The sequence below is a fragment of the Alosa pseudoharengus genome, unplaced genomic scaffold (assembly GCF_046254945.1).
Source record: "Alosa pseudoharengus isolate Yale_2024_CS ecotype anadromous, Long Island Sound unplaced genomic scaffold, YU_APseudo_1.1 YU_APseudo_1.1_scf_4, whole genome shotgun sequence".
In the NCBI taxonomy this organism is placed as follows: domain Eukaryota; kingdom Metazoa; phylum Chordata; class Actinopteri; order Clupeiformes; family Clupeidae; genus Alosa; species Alosa pseudoharengus.
In genome coordinates this window covers 1,528,255-1,543,536 of record NW_027468774.1, presented here as the reverse complement: position 1 = coordinate 1,543,536, position 15,282 = coordinate 1,528,255, and the positions used below count along the sequence as shown (strand labels likewise).

Genomic DNA, 15,282 nt, shown 5'->3' with positions numbered 1-15,282 from the left:
GAGTTTTGTGAAAAGAGAAGGGTGGAGAAGAAGCAACTTCACTGGTCCGTCCCTGGACCCGTGACTCCATGTATACTCTATATACCTGAAGATTTTTTTAAACTAAGGCTTAAACTCATAGGATTGGAGCCTAATAAGATTTTGTCTTTTAATTTAGATTTTATTATGCTGGCGGCTAATCACACAATTTTAACGTAGTTTGAAAGGATTCAGGAATAGGCTACTAAGACAGGCCCCTCTTCTGTCTGACTCACCTCATGTTACCCCTGTATGCATTATAGACTGGCTTCTGACAGAAATTACGTTTTGTGCCAACATGTAGAAACACTAGGCCTACTACAGCCTTTAATTGGTGAATGGAGGTGCAAATTCCTTTCTTTGGTTATTGTCCGCGATTCACATTAACTGTAGGCTATCATGTATTGTAAACATCGCCAGATCACGTTTTGCCTGCATGGATGCGTGATTGAGTGCGCATCTAAATAATATGCAAGATGCAACAATCATTTCTAAGAGGCCTATACACGGCATTTCTGGCATTACTACTAGCATATGAATGCATTATTTATGTTGAAAGACGTGAAAGAAATGACACAGGCTTGCACAAATTCATCATTTAAAATAAAACGTTTCACTTTCGCTATCATTGCGAGAATAGGCTACAATATGGAAAATGTTCCCTTTCAGTCTGATCGGCTCCAAACATGTATGGGATTTCCTTAGCCTGTGCTACACCTTTCCAAGAAGTTTTGTAAAAATTGTACTGGTAGCTTTTGCGATATTGTTGACAGCCCTACCTCACCGCAGTAGGGTGCAGTAAATAGAAGCTTTTGATAGCGCACGCCACTAACGAAAAACGGAAAATCACCAGGACAAACCACTCAGGGGTGTAGGCTACTCTGGAACCATAGGTCACTAATTTGTGCGTTATTTACGTTTCTTTATTTTTCTATGTCCGAATATTGGGGGGGGACATTTTGGTCATATTTGAATATTGGGGGGGACACGTCCCCCTCAATGTCTATGGTGACTACGGCCCTGCCTTAAAGTGAAGTTCCTGTAGAAAAACCACATCAGATGACAATTTCCCCAAATGATACAAAACCTTGTGTTTTTTTATGCCTTCCTGTAAGCCATTTACATTCCAGGTAACAACCTGGAAGGTATTTATTTTATTTTTTTCAGAGCTTGTATACTCCATAAAGAGATAGACTCAGTGTTTTTGCCACACCAGGTATAGTTATATTCCTTAGAACCCAAATAAAATAAACAAAATAAAAAACATTTACCATCACAAAAGCATACCCACTCATACTAACTTGCACACACACACAACTCCTCACAACCCACTCATTTCCTCCCAAGGATCTATCCTTATGGAATATGCCTTAATAAGGTCTATTGCCCCTTTCTTTGCGTAGGGCATTGATCCTTACATTTCATATAATTATTTCCTATTTGTACCCCCCCCCCCCCCGCCTTCCCACTCCCATTCCATGGCATAAGCAGAGGAGTGAGAGAGGAGATATTGCTCTGAATACTCAGAATAATGTAGCTAGTTAGGCCAACCTCAACATTTCTAAGGAAATAAACAATACTTATGTTTAAAAGTAAGCAAATAAATAAATAAATCAAGGAAAAGGAAAAAGGGGGGGGGGGCCTAATCATCCTAATTAATAGCATTTTTTTTTCTTCTTTTTTTTCTTTTTTAAACCCATTATGCTTTTTACACCGTAGAGACACTGTGTCGATTTCCTCCGACTGGTCCATTCAAATAAAGTCATTCAATATCCCGCTTTTCTCAAATAAGTCCCAATAACTAAAAGTGAATAAATTGTCCAGAAAAGGGGTAAGCTATATAAACAAGCAATCATGAGTTTAGGCCTATTCATAGAGTCCATAAGTCCGGCAGGGCATATTATGCCATTCGCCTCCAAAAGAAAAGTAAAGCAGTCTATTTAGAGTGTCCCAGGGTCCCGGAGTCCCAGACCCAGCTGCTTGTGGCTAACGTTGCTTTCCCAGCCCCTAAGAGATTGACGGAAACCTTCTACATAGCTCAGTTTTTGCCTCTTGTAGATTTGAGAATTTTAATTCTACTGCAGGTTGCCTCATCCTTGTTGTAATGTTAAGCTTGTGCAATTGATCTCTGAGAGGCCAGAATGCATCACGTTTCTTCTGAGTTTGTATAGAAATGTCCTCACAGTGCACCTGCGCTGTCTCCTCTGAGCCATGTGCCTTTGACTGGCTTGTTTTGATGGCTTTTAGAATCTGTATTTTTGTCTGTAGACGCTGGACTTGAAATATTATTCCCCGAGGACGACGTGTTTGTTCTTTAAGCGGCCCTAAGCGATGGGCCTTTTCAAAGTCGTCCTCCCGTAGTTGCAGGCCCCATTCAGTGTCTATAATATCCACCAAAAGGGGGATCAGTCCCTTATCACTTTCTAATGATTCAGGCACAAAAGTTTAAGGTTCTTTTCTCTTTGTCGGTTCTCCAATGTTTCTATATGCTCCAGCGCTCCAGCGAGATTCTTTTGCAGCTCACCACTCAAACTTTTCTGGCTGGTCAATTGGACTGCATGGTCGTGTATCCCCGGCTAACACTTCGAGTTTTGTGTCAATGGAGTCCACTCTTTTCAACAAAGACGACATAAGTGTATTCGTTGCCGTTTGTAACTCCAACAGTTTATCCAGCTTGCTTTCCAGGTCGTCAAACCTTGCTTTGTTCGACGTCGGCATCCTTGTTTGTGATCTTGTTGCATATGCCAGCGCCACGCACCTGTTTATCAAGGTTACTTTACTATTTTGGGTTTAACTTAATTTGGTTTGGCGTATTTCTTGCTGTTAACTTTACTATATCTTCTGAGTATTTCTTGCCGTACAAAAGCACACGTTTTTAAAGGTATTTAGATCATTTTGTCCTACGCGACAAGGAGTTCTAACCTCTCCGACTTCTCACGTCGCGCATGCTCTATCCAAAAAAAGTCAATGTCCTAGTAACTAGTTAACTTAAATAAAGGAGAACAGTAAACACAAACAAGGAAGTAAATGATTGAGATGACCGGTTTATTGATAAATCAAAATAGAAGTTCAAACAGACAATCACACCAAAAGTATGAAGACGGCTAGGCCTAAACCAAATAGTAACAAACAAACACATAAACATACAAACACTAACCTCCCCACTGGGAGTAGTTTTGCCGAACCCGGCACATCCTGGCCACACTAGGCCAGTATTTTGCTACATCGTAGCCACTCTCCCCACTGGGAGTAATTGCTGCACTCCGCACACACTACCACCGTAGTAATCTAAAAATGAGCTGGTCAAGATCACACAGCATGACCACAGCTCAGGACAATTCACAACATAAACCATAGTACACACAGCCATCCATGGCTCTCACACAACCGTGGATGCTGGCGGGCTCAAAGCCACTGAACTAACGCCATCTTGGGTCTTTTAAGGGCTGTCAATCAACCCCAATTAGGAACTCCTTTTCCGGCAATCAGCAGCAGGTGGGACCTAAACAATCAGCAGCAGGTGGGACCTAAACGATCAGCAGCAGGTGGGACCTAAACGATCAGCAGCAGGTGGGACCTAAACGATCAGCAGCAGGTGGGACCTAAACAAGGGCAAAGAACACAGAGACAGACGGCCAAAACACACTAGGGCCGTAACAACTGTCCTTATTGCTTAGTTGTGTTTTTTATATTATATACTTTTATTACTTGTTCTGCTGTTAGTGCATGTTGTGTGTGATGTCTGTATGTTACTGAGACCTTGAATTTCCCTTTGGGGATCAATAAAGTATATATCTATCTATCTGTCTATCTAAGTATCTATCTATCTATCACACACACACACCGCAGCAGTAGGTTAGGATGCTCTCTATCACACACACACACACACACACACACACCGCAGCAGTAGGTTAGGATGCTCTCTATCACACACACACACACACACACACACACAGCAATAGGTTAGGATGTTCTCCATCACTGAATAAGTTGGTCAGCAGGTGGAGAGGGAGGTGAGTGAGTTTTAACTTCCACAGGAAGTAGAGCCTCTGTTGCGCCTTCCCCACCTGGATGTTGATGTGATGATGTAAAGTAGGTTTGGCCTGGAGTGTGTATGTGTGTGTGTGTGTTTGTGTGTGTGTGTGTGATGATCTATAGTAGCTTTTGTTGGGAGTGTGTGTCTGTGTGTGTGTGTGTGTGTGATGATGTATAGTACGTTTGGTTGGGAGTGTGTGTATGTGTGTGTGTGTGTGTGTGTTTGTGTGTGTGTGTGATGATGTATAGTACGTTTGGTTGGGAGTGTGTGTGTATGTGTGTATGTGTATATGTGTGTATGTGTGTGTGTATGTGTGTGTGTGTATGTGTGTGTATGTGTGTGTGTGTATGATGTATAGTAGGTTTGGCTGGAGGGACCAGCAGTTCAGTCTTTGAGAGGTTCAGCTGGAGGTGGTGTGCCTTCATCCATGTAGCTATGTCTGAGAGGCAATCCGAGATCCGTGCTGAAACCAAGGGGTCATCAGGTGGAAAGGACAGATAGAGCTGTGTGTCGTCTGCATAGCATTGGTATGAGAAGCCATGCGAACGGATAATCTGTCCCAAGGAGGTGGTGTAGATAGCAAAGAGAAGGGGGACCAGCACTGAGCCCTGGGGGACCCCTGTGTGCAGATAGCTGACCAAGCCATGATATGTTAAACGAGCGTCCTGTGAGGTAGGATTCAAACCAGGAGAGAGCAGAGCCGGAGATTCCCATTAGAGATGTTGGAGCAGTGCGTGCGTGCGTGCGTGCGCGCGTGCGTGTGTTGGATGGAGTCACCACAGAGTGGACTGGCAGTTGGTTTTATGAACATTCTAAAGACTATTTCCAACAGCTGCCAACTTTAGAATGTTGGAGTTTGTTGGAGCAGTGTGTGTGTGTGTGTGTGTGTGTGTGTGTGTGTGTGTGTGTGTGTTGGAGCAGTGTGTGTGTGTGTGTGTGTTGGAGCAGTGTGCAAGCTCTTTTAGGTTTCCCAAGCTTTAGCAGCAGCCGAGCACTTTAGACTGTGAGTGTGTGTGTGTGTGAGAGCGCTGTAGAGTGTCAGTAGCAACTCAGACAAGCAGAAACATCAGTCTGACATCTGGAGCAGCAGCAGCAGCCAGCAACCAAACCTCAACTATACTGCTGGCATGGAGCACACACACACACACACCACACACACACACACACACACACACAAACACACCACACACACACACACACACACACACACACCACACACACACACACACATACACATACAAATACAAAGCTCAACTATACTGCTGGCATGGAGCACACACACACAGTTAACACACAAATAAACATGAGCATTTACACACACACACTCACACACACACAAACACACACACACACACAGACACAGACACACATACACACACACATACACGTACACACACACATGTGTGTGTGTCTGTGTGTGTATGTGTGTGTGTGTGTGTGTGGTGATGTGTGTGTGTCTGTGTGTGTGTGTGTATGTGTGTGTGTCTGTGTGTGTGTATGCGTGTGTCTGTGTGTGTGTTTCCTGCTGGAAAATGTGCCCCCTGGTGTCAGACTCGATAAAGGAGAAGGACGTGCAATCTGATCGCTGTCGCCGTGGCGACTGTGACGGAGTCCACGAGGAGCCTGTGGGTTCTAATGCAGCAGTGGAACACGGAACAGGCAGTGGAACCGAAGCATGGAAGTTCCACCGCAGTGCTCCAGAGTCTCTGGATGGAGTCCATCAGGGTGTTGACCATCACGCCCACGCACACACACACAGATATACACACACACACACTGCCCTTTTTCTCAAATATGTGTGTATGTGTCCAGATGTTAGTGTGTGTGTGTGTGTGTGTGTTATCTGTGTGTGTGTGTGTGTGTGTGTGTGTGTCCACATGTGATGCCACTATGACTCCTGATCATGGCCAGAGAGAGAGAGAGAGAAATATCTTCTTACTGCGCTAAGATAATACACACACACACACACACACACAGATATAAATATCTCCTTACTGCAATCTCTCTCCGACGTCCAGGTTTGGACACTGTCAAGAAAACCGGAAAGAAACCAATGGCAGCAGCTCAGAACACATTCATAACACACACACACACACACATTAATGTCGACATTCAAGACCTTTTCTCCCTGCAGCATTTCATATGAGACAATAAAGCAGCAATGTATTATGACATTCATATATGTCAGATAATACACACACACACACACACACACACAGGGTGCGATTTGTAGGGGGGGATGGTGAGGATTTCCCCCCCTCTGGTTTTCCTATCCCTACCTCTGCTAAATTATTTTTATCGTCGGGGGGGACAACATTTATCCCCCTCTGCCCCTCATATTGATTAATGCTACTTCATATAAGTAAAGCGCTGCAATGTGAGAACAGTCTAGTAGGCTAGCCTACATAATAATCTGACATCAGAAACGCACCGTCACCGTCAGCAGTCATGCTGCTGACACAGTGGCTGCGTGATAACTTAATTTGGCCTTGATCGTGCAGGACATTTCAGAATGTCGAGTGTGTAATCCATCATAAATGGCTAGGTTCAATGGAAAAGTTAGCTGGACAAATTAAAGAAAACCAGAAGGATTCAATGAAGCATAATAATGTTTTAGAACCTTCAAAATTAGAAAACTGATGCAACTGAGATGGAGGACAACTGCACATAGAGTAGAACGTAGGCCTATTGTCCGAAGGAACTTACATTAAATGAGGAGATATTTGCTGAATGTCACAAAAAGTGTTACAGAAATTACTTGGCATCGCTTATTCAATGGCTCTCTACCGAAACACCTGTAGTTTGCGGAGGACGAACGAGAAAGCACTCGTTTGATAAATCAGCCAGTAGTAGACAAATAACTTTTAGAAATAATCTGTACTGCAAAAACGAATGTTGGTGGGTATTTAAACTGTTTTAACAGCTGCAAGAAATAGAAGCTTCATGGTCTTTATGTTCTGGTTCGTAAATTATTTTCATAAAACTTCAAGTTGCCCTATAACTTTACTCTCCAAACTCTTCACTGCACTGTAGGCAATTAACTGACAGTATGATAGGCTATTTATTTTCTGTAGGCTACAATAAACACATTTATTATGACCGCCGTGCAGCGAAGTGGTGGTCATATAGGTTGTCAGATTTTTTTTTTTTTCGCATGTCCAAATTTCCGTCAATGATTCCCGGGACACTGAAAGACCGGGGTAGACAAAACTTGGTGGGCATGTAACCCCATATGGATAGCATGGAACCATCGTTTTTCGTTTTGATCTGTAACCCCCCCGCTGGACTGCACCCCCCGAAAGGAGGGTAGGGCAGACACAGTTTTCTGTGAATATCTCGAGAACCGTAAGGTTTAGGAGGACCATTTTTTTTTCGTATGTTGATCTCAAGGGGCCATGTCAACCCATTTCATAACCACTCATTTCATGTATAGCGCCACCTAGTTAAACACAAAAAAGTAAAAATGAGGTGTTGTAATCGCAGGTATCTGTGACCTAACATAGTCAAAACTGCACGAAATTGGAAGTGTAGGATCATTATGACACCCTCTGAATGCACGCCAAGTTTCGTGGAATTCCGTTCATGGGGGGCCACACAATAAATTAATTTATGTTTTAAACACCAACTGGCCTGTAGGTGGCCGGAGACAGTTTTCTGTGAATATCTCGAGAACCGTAGGGCCTAGGAGGTCCACCTTTTTTTTGTATGTTGATCTCAAGGGGCCATGTCAACCCATCCCATTACCACTTATTTCCTGTATAGCGCCACCTAGTTAAAAATTAAAAAGCAAAAAATTAGGTGTTTTCATCACAATATCTCTGGCTGACATGGTCAAAACTGCACGAAATTGAAAGTGTAGGATCATTATGACACCCTCCGAATGCATGCCAAGTTTTGTGTACTTTCGTTCATGGGGGGCTTTACAATAAAACAATTTATGTGTACATTTAGTGACGTACACCAACAAGGATTCCCGGGACACTGAAAGACCGGGGTACACAAAACTTGGTGGGCATGTACCCCCACATGGATAGCATGGAACCGTCATTTTTCGTTTTGATCTGTAGCCCCCCCGCTGGACTGGACCCCCCGAAAGGAGGATAGGCCAGACACAGTTCTCTGTGATTATCAGGGGGCCCCCAATCGAGTTTCTTTTTTTTTTTTTACATAATAAATAACGTAAACGAGTGACATCAATGAATGAATAAATGAAACAATTAATCATTCAAAACAAGAAAATTCTGATTTCATGATCAATATACCTGCCTACCTCTACTGTGTCCGCCAGCCTTTGAGTCACGCGCATAAACTAGACACCTCGGGTGCATAGACAATTCGTGCAGACACTGCATCAAGTTCAACAATCGGAAGAGACGGTAATGTTAAGACAAGTCACAAAAAAGGACATATCCCTCTGGTGCCGAAAACAGAACGAAGAAAATGACAGAGGAGGAGAAAAACGAGCAAGATACAGGTATGTTTGCATGATTATTTACAGTATGTTTTGTGCTTGAGGTAGCTAGCTAGCTGTCATGATCTAATATAAGCCATCACCAGAGCTAAATCTCCGCCATCAACAGAGAAATGTCTCCCATTAATATATATTTATCTAGATGTATTTCAGATGTCAAGGATATTGGGATTGTTTTGGATGTTCAATCAAGCATGTACACTAGCTCTAGGTGGGCTTATTATGTCGTAAATTAAAGTTAGCTAGCTGACTGAAGTGGACATTAGCACTACGGTAGCTACATGAAAACGTAGCTGAAGGCAAATTTACCACAGAGGGATTGTTTCTGATTTCGCACCTGAAAGTGTTGATAGTTTATTACTGTTCTATAATATGTGACATAGTGGTAAGTCTGATAGCAACAACAGACTAAGCCCAGGCTCCCAGTCCCAACCCAACCCACTGACTAGCGCGACTCTGGGCATCGGTAACGTTCCAGCTTCATAGGCAAAGATGGAACAGTACGTGCGCTCTGCTCTAAGATCTTTGGAGAGAGATGGTAGTGTTTGAGAAAATATACCATGTTGGGTGGGGAGACTTCTGTGATGAAAATAAACTTACATTTGATTAAGATAGTGGCAAGTGATGTAGCGGTGCTACCCTAATATTTAGGCTGCAGTAGATCACCATGTTAAGCGTTCACCATAGTGCAATTAAGTATATACTCTTTTGATTATGCCTCATTTGCCAATAGAATATGAATTGTTACATGTGAAATTGCTTCTTATTTGAGTGTAAGTAATGATAGCAAAATAAACTCATTCTGCTCGATCAACTATGCACTTATGCAATATTTTTTTTTTTTTTCAGAGACACTGTTGAAGTCCTTTGGAGCACATCTCTACCTCTACCTAACTCTACCTACCAGAAGGTGAGGTTTTCTTGATGGCAAATGGTTACATAGCCTGTTAATATGACATGACACATTTAACATCGTTTTTTTTTTACATTTATTTATGTATTTATTTAATCATTGCAGGTTCGTCCACTGCAGAGTTGCAGATGCCTAAAAACCAGGAACGAAGTAGGAATAATTATCTATTTTTTGGGACATTTTATTTTTGATTATTAATGTTTGTCTATTTTGTTTTTATTTTGTAGTTGAAAATTGCTCATTTAATGCACATTTGTTCAGCAAATCTGTTGAAAAACAAGTCATTAAACTGATGTACTTGTTTACAACAATTGCTGTTGTATTTTGTTATTTGTCAATTCAACTTCAGTAAACCACCCTTAGTGCTTCACTTTGAATATGAATGTTTCAAATAAATCTGTGATTTTAGTACCCTCTAAGATTAAAAGGTGACAGGGTTGGTGTAAATAACAACTGTATTAATACATTGGTTTACCAAGCACATGGGGCCAGAAGTCTAGATTGGAGCCCCAAAACATTTTTGGCATGTGAGCAAGGATGGATTACTGAATGAGCCTACCGAGCCCAAGAGGTCAAGGGACCCTGAACCCCAAGTAGTTGTGTGAATTCACTACCAATAAGTCAAAAAGCAAAAGGCTACAAATTTAGGTACTGCCCTTCTCCAGCTGACCATCCCAAAAATGCACCAGAATACAGGAAATCACATCTAACCCCCCCCCCCCCCTCCCCCAGGGTAGGGGGAGAGGGTCCTTATGCATCTGTGTCCAGGGGGACAGTAGTTCATAATCAGTCGCTGTATTAATACATAACCTCACTGTATTAATTACATGAAAATGCACTGTACTGTTCTTCCTAGGCTTCTTCTTCTTCTTCTTCTAACGCAGTTAATGCAGCTTCAACCGTTTAACGTAGAAACTTCATTCAAACTGCGTTGCGTAGGTCTTACTTATGACATGGGTGCTATGTATTTTTCAGCTTTGTAACTTTTATACTTTTTAAACTATTAATTAAAAACTACTCAAAATTTCCCCATAGACTTAACATGGGCTGATGACATCACAATAGAGCCGTTAAGCAATTAGAATCCTATGGCAGGTGTTCGGGCCAGCTGCATCAATTGCCAGTCTCAGGCTTTAAGCATACAAACTGGCCCTATTAAGACTACACATCCTGTTCAACTGCTTCCTCTGCCAAAAACTGTTTCAAAATAAAAGTCCTCACTACAATATTTCACTGTTAAACAATTTAACCCTTTAAAGAGCAACTTTCAATTTAATTGTATAACTTAATTTATACAGAATCCTGTATGAAAATGTCAATTTAAAAAGACATACATAACAATACATATGTTTTACAACACCCACGGGCAGAAAATATGAAGAAAGTGTGCCTATTCTAAGCTAGGCTACCAGAAACCGCCCTTTTCCCGGGGAACGCGTCATATGACATAAGGACAGGCAAACATTGGCGCTGCTACCCTAGTTCTCATTGTGGGTTTAGTAGTCTGAGAGCTGGTAAGAGAAAAGAGAGCTTGTCGTTATTGTTAGTTGAGTAGGTTTGAGTTGTCACAATGGTGAATTCTTGTGTTTGTTTTGGATGCAACAACTCCAACTCGTCTGGCCATCGGGTCCATCGATTTCCAAACAAGAAACACAAAGATTTCCGTGCTTGGATACGTTTTGTCCAGGCAATGAGGAGCAATTTCGCTGCCTCCTCGGTGTCAAGACACATGGTGGTATGTGAAAAACACTTCACTCCCGACAGCTACAACCAAGGAGATCTTATGGAATTTCGCATGGGATTTCGACGAAGAGAGTGGGTTAGGCTGGCAAATGGAGCTGTGCCATCAGTGCATGCAAGTCTACCAGCAAAATCTGGCGGGAGTGAAGAGTCCAACGTTAACGTTAGCACTAGCAGAGAATCTGCACTTCGAAAACGGGAGCTTTGCTCAGTAAGTCGTTTACCTTATAAAAATTGTTGCATCGAAATGTAGCCCTGCATGCAATTTCTGCAAATGGATTTTTCTTGACGTTATAATGGATTAGTCTTGGCATGAATGTTGCTGACTGTAATGATAATATATAGTGAAGTTAGCACCATGAAGGCACGAAAGCCCGCCTAGCTGCCATCAGCTTAGCTAACTTGTTAAGGTAACAGTTAGCCCTTGAGGCTACATGCCTCGAGTCCTGACACTTATTTTATTGTGCTAATGAGATTATCTTTTTGAAAACGCATCCAACTAATGCTTTACAACATTAGTTTTCTGGAAGTTACATCGAAGTTGCCTTGGTTTTCTTTGACTAATCGAAGGTTACAAATATAACTGCAATGTTGATATCAACAGGGAGCTTTTTACTGTAAGTTGTATAATAACGTTACCTTATAAAAAACTGTTGCATTGAAACGTAGCCCAACATGTATTTTTTTGCAAATGTAGCTGCTACTTTTCTTGACGTTATGGATTAGTCTGGGCATGAATGTTGCTGACTAATGATTATAGCCTAGTGAAGTTAGCACCATGAAGGCACGAAAGCCCGCCAAGCTGCCATCAGCTTAGTCTTGTTACGTTAGCCCTGTGAGGCTGCACATGAGCCTCCTGACACTTATTTTATTGTGCTAAAGAGATTATCTTTTGAAAACTTTTGAAAACGCATCTAACTAACGTTAATGCTTTACAATATTAGTTTTCTGGAAGTTAGATCGAAGTTACGTTGGTTTTCTTTGACTTAGAGCTTACAAACGCAACTGCAATGTTGATATCAACAGGGAGTTTTGTATAAAAACGGTTGCATTGAAATGTAGCCCTGCATGTAATTTTTGCAAATGTATTTTTCTTGACGTTATGATGGATTTGTCGTGGCATGACTTTCGCTGACTGTAGCCTAGTGAAGTTAGCACCATGAAGGCATGAAAGCCCGCCTAGCTGCCGTCAGCTTTCTCTTACGTTAGCACCGTGAGGCTGCAGCCTCCTGACACTTGTGCTAATGAGATTATCTTTTTGAAAACGCATCCAAGTAATGCTTTACAATATTAGTTTTCTGATTTTCTTAGTTACATCGAAGTTGCCTTGTTTTTTTTTTTTACTAATCAAAGCTTACAAACATAACTGCAATTTGGTATTAACAGGGCACATGCGAGGGAATGCAGCTCGGGACTGCTTTTAAAAGATTAGCAGTCTTGTAAATAATGCATGAATGGGGGATTTTCGTGAAAGCACTACATTTTTTATAAGTTCAAAGTTGTGATTTTGGTCTGTTTTCAGATTTTGGCAGAGAGTGCTGCCAGCAAAGAAGGGGTGGGTGCAACTGCCACTTCAGAGCCTGAAGATGATGGAGATGGAGACATCTCTATGATGGACCCTGAGCCAGCAGTGTTCCATCGTGGATCACAGTGCAACATAAGATCTTTACATCGTTCATCAGGTAGTTAGCTTATATCTAGCATTTACCATACATGCCATATACTCCATGGTTACTATTTTTGCAATTTACACTTTTCAGACAGTAAACATTAAAAATTATGAACTTCATAATATTAGAAAAAGATATTTTGTACTGGGTTGCATTAGATATTGCATGTGTTGTTACCATTGAATGTACAATGGTGAACAATTATTAAGATAAATGTCTTTCATCTCAGCTGTTCAGGTAAAGCCTCAGATGGTGGATGTGGGGACTCAAACCGAAAGGTTTGAGAATCGCAGATCAACTCCACTGGCCAGTCCTGAACGAAGTGATGATGAATGGTCATTTTCTGATATCATCAACCATTCTGGTGATATGTCATGGAGTCCAGGGGAAGAGATGGCAAGCGAGTCCTCTGAGGAGGAACCAGAAGAGCTGGAATCTCTCAGTGACCCAAAGTAATAATCTTTTTATTAATGGAAACTGTTTCTGATTGTGTATATAAAAATGTCATAGTCAGAATTAATGTGTTTTTCCTTTCCTTGTTTTCAGTGCTGTTGACAAGTTCATCGTTTGCCAGAGGCAGTTGCTGTCCTTGTTTACGGTTTGCCCTGCATGCTGTGGGAAAACCCAGGGACACATAATGCATCCAGAAGGAACTTTCATAAAAGTCAAGCAGGTAATGTCTTTGTCAACTGTGAGGAGCTGAATTATAGTCTGAATGTACAGTATGTATATTAATTATTTGTGTCTTAACTATATAGGTATTTCACTGCTTCTCATTTTAAAGCTGCTTGAGTCTTGAATATTTTCTCATCTTTCAGGCCTGCGGAACTTGTGGTTATGAACGTTACTGGCAAAACCAAGAGAAGGTGCATCGAAACATGCCTGCCTGCAACCTTTTACTCAGTGGTGCCATCCACTTCTCAGGTTGCATGGCTACTCAGACCATCAGGATGCTGAAGCTGTTTGGACTGCAGTGCATAAGTCCCGGCACTTTTCCTGCGCACATCCACCGTTGGAAGGAGAGGCGAGAAACAAGGAGTGGCTGGAACCAGGTACAACATAGTAGCCTATGTTTTAAAAAAGGCTAAACTTTTTAAGGAATTGTTTAATTTGGTTTTATCAATACATTACCCCATGTGTACTAATAATTGTGTTATGAGATGCGACAGACTATATGACAGAATATGTTTTATGCAGGATCACCAGCAGCCACTAAACTGGAGAGTGTAGCTGCCAGGAAAGCACTGGTAAAGGATATTCGACAATTGTCACCTCAGCATCAGACATTCTCCCTGGAGGCCTACCATTCCCTCATTCTGCACTTTGCTCCCAAACACACTGGCTTCTCTTTTCTTGGGATGTACAGCAGGTAGTGTTATCACTTAAAAGTATCGATATTAATAAAATATTATATAGGTATTGTGATTTTTTTTAATTTCAGGGTATTGCGATACTTTTGTGCATGGTGCAACACTAACAGCAGGTAAATGATGACAGAATGAAAATGGCTAAAAACTAATGCAGTCTTGTATAGCAGACCAAATGTTCTTGATTGATAACAGCATTACATATTTTTTGCAAAAAAAAAATATTGCAAAGTTGAGTCATTGTCTTAGACCCATTTGAACTGAAAGCATGAATCTCATGTATTGTATTTCTGTTGCATTTCACTGCATTGGGTTAGCTTTGGAGACCTAATGTTCTATCTACTTATCACCTACAGACTTCTCTTGGCGGCCCTACATTTCAATTGTAATGGCAACAGAGATGTAGCTCGAACCAGTGAGGGTGAGGCACGCTACGCCGTTCGCTACCCCCGGTTTCGGAAAGGTGGCTGGGTAGTCCGCCCCATCAAGGAGAAACCATCTTACGGTTAGTAGTTTCACTTAGTTTCTCAATATCTTTTTTAATGAGTCAACCATGTTACTAAATGTGTTTTAAATGTTTCTCTCCTCAAGGATACGCAACAAATCTTATGGTCTCTCTGGTAGAGGAATACTCCAAGTCACCACAGGCCCTACAAGAAAGCAGTGCTGTCTTAACCTCTGCTGCCCCGCCCCCCCTCACCACTTCCCTCCAGAAGGTTGCCAAGGATGAGGCAGTCAGCCTCCATCTCGCACGACACTCACGTTTTAACATGAAATAAAAGATCAATTTTACCAATACAGTTTGTTTCATTATGAATTTATTAATCTTCTTCTAAACGGGGCCACTGAAAACCTTTATATCTTTGTCCTTCTTCTGGAAACTGCCTTCTTATTTCTGCAACAACACATGAAGGTATGGCTTTCCTGATGTCCCTGCCTAGTATTCCGTACGCCCAGCGGACAACCTGCCTGTACGCTGTGTATCGGAACTGCCTGTGGTAGAGATTGGGGCATAATTTAATTTTGATCATACCATGTTTTCATAGTAAACAATTCCAATGGTAAAT

The 15,282-nt window shown here is 41.7% G+C and overlaps 2 long non-coding RNA genes across 2 annotated transcripts; both read left to right on the top strand.

Annotated features, from left to right (window-relative positions):
• Positions 1-12,599: 12,599 nt before the first annotated feature.
• LOC143102797 (uncharacterized) lies at positions 12,600-13,467 on the top strand. Its single transcript, XR_012982662.1, has 3 exons — positions 12,600-12,860; positions 13,078-13,300; positions 13,395-13,467. It is a non-coding gene; the product is annotated as an uncharacterized LOC143102797 (long non-coding RNA).
• A 377-nt stretch (positions 13,468-13,844) lies between these two features.
• Positions 13,845-15,015, top strand: LOC143102771 (uncharacterized). Its single transcript, XR_012982646.1, has 4 exons — positions 13,845-13,900; positions 14,046-14,217; positions 14,572-14,720; positions 14,807-15,015. It is a non-coding gene; the product is annotated as an uncharacterized LOC143102771 (long non-coding RNA).
• The last annotated feature ends 267 nt before the right edge of the window (positions 15,016-15,282 follow it).